General features: G+C 52.1%; 1 pseudogene; it reads left to right on the top strand.

Moving 5' to 3' along the window:
• The first annotated feature begins 485 nt into the window (after positions 1-485).
• On the top strand, positions 486-4,182 carry LOC119924127 (annotated as a pseudogene).
• Positions 4,183-4,787: the final 605 nt, after the last annotated feature.

Below are 4,787 nucleotides of genomic sequence, written 5' to 3'. Positions count from 1 at the left end.
AACATATTAACAAAAATAAAATAAATAGAATAAATATGTACAAATACAATAAATAAATAGAGTAATAAATACGTACAAACGTATATACATATATACAGGTGTTGTGGGAAGGGGAAGGAGGTAAGACCTGGGGGATGGGTCAAGTCACTTAATTTCTCTGTGCCTCAGTTCCCTTAACTGTAAAATGGAGATGAAAACTGTGAGCTCCATGTGAGACAGGGACTGTGTCTGACCTAACTCTTGTGCCTACCCCAATGCTGAGAATAGTGTTTGTCACTAAGTGGTTAACGAGTATCACAATTACTAACAATTATTAGGGAGTGGAAGGGGTTCGGGGCCAACAAAGGGTACTGAGGTAGGGAGCGCAGTGGGGCTGTGGGCAGGGAGCACGGATGGAGCGATGGAGCAGGAGGGGCCGTGGGGGGTAGGAAGCATGGTGGGGTGATTGGTAAGGGACCCCGGAAGGTGCTGGGGAGGGGTCATAGATGGACGATGTGGGTAAGGAGAACAGAGGAGCAATGGGTAGATAAACATCTCTCCTAGTGTTCAGTGTAGTGTCCTGGACAATGTGAATGCTTTATAAATACCACCATTTCTCATACCTGGAGATGGGTGAAATGTGTGTGTGTGTGTGTGTGTGTGTGTACGTGTGTGTTGGGGGGGACAGGGCTGGAGACACCGTGGAGGAGGAAGTACCACAAAGCGTTAGGGTCAGACTGGACAGGACGCCCTTGGTGCTACTGCGTCACCTGAGGGAGGTCAGTCCCAGCGTCTCTGACTTCTTCTCCCGCTTCCCTCCTTCCCAAGTCCAGCCCACAGTGAAGGTCTCCCAGGCAAAGACAAAGTCCCTGGAACGACACCAGATGCTCGTCTGCTCCCTGACAGGGTTCTACCCTGGAGACATCCAAGTCCAGTGGTTGTGGAATGGACAAGAGCAGGGGAGGGTGTCGTGCACACGGACCTGATGCGTCAAGGAGACTCGACCTTCTAGATCCTGGTGATGCTGGAAATAACCCCCAAGATCAGAGACGTCTATGTCTGCCACGTGGAGCACCGCAGCCTACAGGACCTCGTCACCATGGAGTGGAGTGATAGGTGGCCCCTGCCCCACCTGCCTCCAAGGTCACCTCCTGTGGCCGGTGTCCCTCGTTGACCCTCTTTGTCCGGGGGTTTTGCCCCGGAATGACCTCCAGCACTATTGATTTCATCACTATGGAGATTAGGGAGCTCCTAGCTCCTCCAATGCAGATCAGAGGACCCAGCCGCACTCCCCTCAAGGCCCTGGGTACATCTTTAGGGGACTTGGGGAGTTGATCTTGGAGATCAATCAATCAATCAATAAATCAATCGTATTTATTGAGCGCTTACCGTGTGCAGTGCACTGTACTAAGCGCTTGGGAAGTGCAAGCTGGCAACATATAGAGACAGTCCCTACCCAACAGTGGGTTCGCAGTCTAGAAGGGGGAGACAGAGAACAAAACCAAACATACTAACAAAATAAAATAAATAGAATAGATAGGTACAAGTAAAATAAATAAATAAATAGAGTAATAAATATGTACAAACATATATACATATATACCGGTGCTGTGGGGAAGGGAAGGAGGTAAGATGTGGGGGATGGAGAGAGGGACGAGGGGGAGAGGAAGGAAGGAGCTCAGTCTGGGAAGGCCTCCTGGAGGAGATGAGCTCTCAGTAGGGCCTTGAAGGGAGGAAGAGAGCTAGCTTGGCAGATGGGCAGAGGGAGGGCATTCCAGGCCCGGGGGAGGACGTGGGCCGGGGGTCCGGAGATGGGAGATTCCCCGCAAATAGACGTTGCTCTGGGCCCTGGTCCCTGGACTTTCCTCTTCTAGCCCTACCCAATCTGGTTGAGAGCAGAAATCCAAGCTCCTTCGTGCCCTTCTACCTCTCACGTAGATGGGTACCACTCATACACCCCCCAGTCCAAGTTTCAAGAAGGAACCAGGCTACCTCCCATCCTCTTTGTTCCCCATCCACCAGGCTGGCCACTAATGTCCCTAGTGAGGACTCTGCAGGATATTCCCGTGTGACCTATCCTCCGCAGGGGCCCAGTGTGAATCCTCCTGGAGCAAGATGCTCAGCGGAGTTGGGGGTTGGTGCTGGGGCTCATCTTCCTCGCTGTGGGACTCACCATCCACTTCAAGGACCGGAAAGGTAGTGGGGTCTGGGGATGGGAGAGGGGGCTCTCCCTGTGTCTCCTCAAGGTTCTCCAGTGGGACTGGGGCTCAGGGAGTCGGGGGTCTCTTTTCCAGGGCTTAGGCTCCCCTCATCTCTTAGCAGGGGAATACAAACTCGGGGCTCATGGGAGCTCCTGGGGATCAAAGTCTCTCCAAGCAGTGGCAGCAGGTCTGACAGTAGTGACAGAGCTCAGGTTCGGGGTGGAGGGTTAACAGCAGGTGTGAGGACTCCTGGTTTGTGGGCGTCCCACACGATTCCTCTTATCTCAGGGTGGACGCATCCCAAGCCATCGCATTAAGGACCTTGTCCCTCTCCCTCTCCCGAGTTGCCATACCCACGCTCATAGGGGAACCCCTGATCTTGTGGGGATGAAGAGAGAGAGGAAAGGTATGGGGTCCTATCTGTTCCTGCTCACGTCTCTCTTTTCCAGGACACCCCGGCCCTCAGCCTGCAGGCAAGGTCCTTGTCCCTTCCCTTCCCTGTGCAGAGGGAGGACATGCCTATCTAAGCATTGAGCTCTTGTGATCATACAGAGAGGAAGGGCGGAGTGTGGGGGCTGGGGGCTCTGAATTTGCCCGGTGAATTTGTTCCTCCACCAGCCCCAGCTCCCCTCACCCCGCCCCCTTAATAGTAATAATAATAATAATAATAATAATGGCATTTGTTAAGCGCTTACTATGTGCAAAGCACTATTCTAAGCGCTGGGGAGGATACAAGGTGATCAGATTGTCCCACGTAGGGCTCAGAGTCTTCATCAACATTTTACAGATGAGGTCACTGAGGCACAGAGAAGTTAAGTGACTTGCCCGAAGTCAAGCAGCTGACAATTGGCAGAGCCGGGATTAGAGCCCATGACCTCTGACTCCCAAGCCCGGGCTCTTTCCATTGAGCCACGCTGTTTCTCTATAAAGTCATGATGTCACTGGACTGGCGGGGAGGGCTTGATTTCTGTTTTCATCACTTAAGGAATCTCCAGGGGCTGTTTCTAGGGGAGCCCCCTCCCCCCCCCGGTCCCGTCCCACAGCCTAACGAGCTTAATTCCAGTCAATCCATCAGTGGTATTCATTGTATTTATTGAGTGTTTAGTCCTTGTAGAGCTCTGTACTAGAAGCCTGTGAGAGTCCAATATGACAAATTTGGTAGACACGTTCCCCGACCACAAGGAGCGGTTCCAACCCAACTTGCTTTAACCGAGCCTTGGGCGCCCCGTATTGGAAAGGAATACGGTTCTCATGGTAGAGAATGAGGGATCCAAGGTGACTCTGTCTTCACTCTTACCTGCAGGACTCCTGAGATGATCTCTACAGCTGTGCATGTCACACACCAGAGAAACTGATCCTGTACCTCTCCCTGCCCCTCGGAGGTGCCCCTGTGCCTGATTCAACTCCTCCAATGATCTACAACCCTCCACGCCTTGACTTCCCCCTTTCCTGCCATCGCTGGCCCACTCCCTGACCATTCTGGCAAGCCCTATTCCTCCTGGACCTCTCCCATCCGCCTGTCTCTCCCCACTTCAATCCATACTTCACGCCGCTTCCCGGATCGTCTTTGTGCAGAAACGCTCTGGGCATATTACTCCCCTTCTCAAAAATTTCCAGTAGCTACCAATCAACCTACGCATCAGGCAAAAACTCCTCACTCTCTGCTTGAAGGCTCTCAATCACCTCGCCCCCTCCTACCTCACCTCCCTTCTCTCCTTCTACAGCCCAGCCCGCACTAATTGATTGGCTCACAATAAGTGCTCAATAAATACAATTGAATGAATGAGTGATTAGAACCACCTCTGTGTTGCACTGTGAACTGCTCTCCAACGCCGTAGTTGTACTTGCAGTAGCGGTCCACCTGGGCCCTTCTCTGATCCAGTAGGGCCTTCTGTCTGTTCCAGGATTCGGCCTCCTGGTGGCCCAGCTCGGTCACCTCCACGTGAACTCCCAGGTCACTATCGAAGCGCACGATCTCCTGCTGGCTATGGATGCATATTAATAATAATATTAATAATAATTACAATAATAATAATAATTTTGGTGTTTGTTAAGTACTTACTATGTGCAAAGCACTGATCTAAGCGCTGGGGAGGATAAAAGGTGACCGGGTTGTCGCATGTGGGGCTCACACTCTTAATCCTCATTTTACAGACGAGGTAACTGAGGCCCAGAGAAGTTAAGTGACTTGCTCAAAATCACATAACTGACAAGCGGAGGAGCCGGGATTTGAACCCATGACCTCTGACTCCCAAGCCCGTGCTCTTTCCACTGAGCCACGCTGACTCTCTACACGTAGTGGAAGTAACATTCAAACTTTCCCTGGAACATTTCATGTTCCAGGGGAGAGTGGAACAGGCCTGGGTGATTGACAGTGTACCCGGGTGTGGTGATGCCCCAGACTCCCCGGGGGCTGCGGGGAGGGAACACGGGGTGTCTGGAAGTAGATGAGGTCAGTGACACCCACCCCCTTACGCTTCATTCGGGGCACACACTGTCCTGCCACCCGCCCTGCCTAGTGGCTATAGCCCGGACCTCCTAGTAAGAAGGAGCCCATTGTTGGGTAGGGACCGTCTCTATATAATAATGATGGCTTTTAGTAAGCGC

This window comes from Tachyglossus aculeatus, unplaced genomic scaffold (genome assembly GCF_015852505.1).
Source record: "Tachyglossus aculeatus isolate mTacAcu1 unplaced genomic scaffold, mTacAcu1.pri scaffold_82_arrow_ctg1, whole genome shotgun sequence".
Lineage (NCBI taxonomy): Eukaryota > Metazoa > Chordata > Mammalia > Monotremata > Tachyglossidae > Tachyglossus > Tachyglossus aculeatus.
Note: the sequence above shows the minus strand (reverse complement) of the source record. Positions and strands in the feature narration are given on the sequence as shown.